Source organism: Pleurodeles waltl, unplaced genomic scaffold (assembly GCF_031143425.1).
Source record: "Pleurodeles waltl isolate 20211129_DDA unplaced genomic scaffold, aPleWal1.hap1.20221129 scaffold_418, whole genome shotgun sequence".
Taxonomy (NCBI): Eukaryota; Metazoa; Chordata; class Amphibia; order Caudata; family Salamandridae; genus Pleurodeles; species Pleurodeles waltl.
The window spans coordinates 71,149-72,167 of NW_027150126.1; the positions used below are offsets into that span (position 1 = coordinate 71,149).

The 1,019-nt window shown below is 45.1% G+C and overlaps 1 non-coding gene across 1 annotated transcript; it reads right to left on the bottom strand.

The window, feature by feature from the left end:
- Window positions 1–337: 337 nt before the first annotated feature.
- TRNAI-AAU (transfer RNA isoleucine (anticodon AAU)) lies at window positions 338–411 on the bottom strand. Its single transcript has one exon. It is a non-coding gene; the product is annotated as a tRNA-Ile (tRNA).
- Window positions 412–1,019: the final 608 nt, after the last annotated feature.

Genomic DNA, 1,019 nt, shown 5'->3' on the forward strand with positions numbered 1-1,019 from the left:
CCTTTCCCCTGTAACGTTGCTGATCCTAGCTATAGCATCACTATCCAGAATCTGTTCACCTGAGTTATGTTCCTCTTATCCCCACGCATCTAATAATCAGCACTTGGTCTCCCTCCACCTCTCACGAGACATAGTCTGAGGCAGTGTCTCCATCTTGGAGAGACAATCCCTTGCACTTGTGTTGTTCTACTGGCACTGCCGGCTTGAGCTTTGGTCAGCAGTGGCAAAAGAAGGACTAATGGAAAGTGAACGTATACTGGAGCAACAGAGTGTATGGATTTATAAGAGCTTGATTAAATGAGAAAAAAAGAGTTTAGTTGAGAGTAAAAATTCAACCTGGCCCATACGGGGATTGAACCCGCGACCTTGGCGTTATTAGCACCACGCTCTAACCAACTGAGCTAACCAGCCATGAGTACTAAATATATCCTTTTTCCATGTAATGCAGATAGATAGAAGAGTTGGTCTCACTATCGCAATTCCTTCCTACTTTTCTCCTTCCGCCCCCTGTCTGCATTTCAATAACAAGAGCTGTGGAGTGCTGCACGCCAGCCTCAGTGCCTCGTCTTTCACTCAATCTCACTGTGTGCTGTGATATCTTTGTAACATCGCTTGTTGCTGGAAAAAAAGGAAAGGATGGATAGTATTTTTATTCTTTTACAACAAAACCCAAAATGCATCGGCTTGCTTGCTCATTAAGTTTACAAGGCCAGCTGCTTTTGAGATATTATAATTATAGTGGTTATTCGGCGTTGGAGGTAAGAGAGTTTTTTTTAGGTCTGGTCGTTCCTTCTGCTTCAAATTACTTGAGCTCATGTCAACAAAGTAACAACAAAACATAGCCAACGGTTCGTTGCTCAAGCCTTCCCTACTGCGCCTTCCCATGTCTCTCCTGCCGACCACAGTGCAGGAAATCTGATTTTGCATTTGCGCGAAGAGACGTACAACACAAGAAGGCGCGCTTTTGTGCGCCGGGCACCACCCGGCCTGTGCATTCCTCACTGTCGTGAGATCACTTT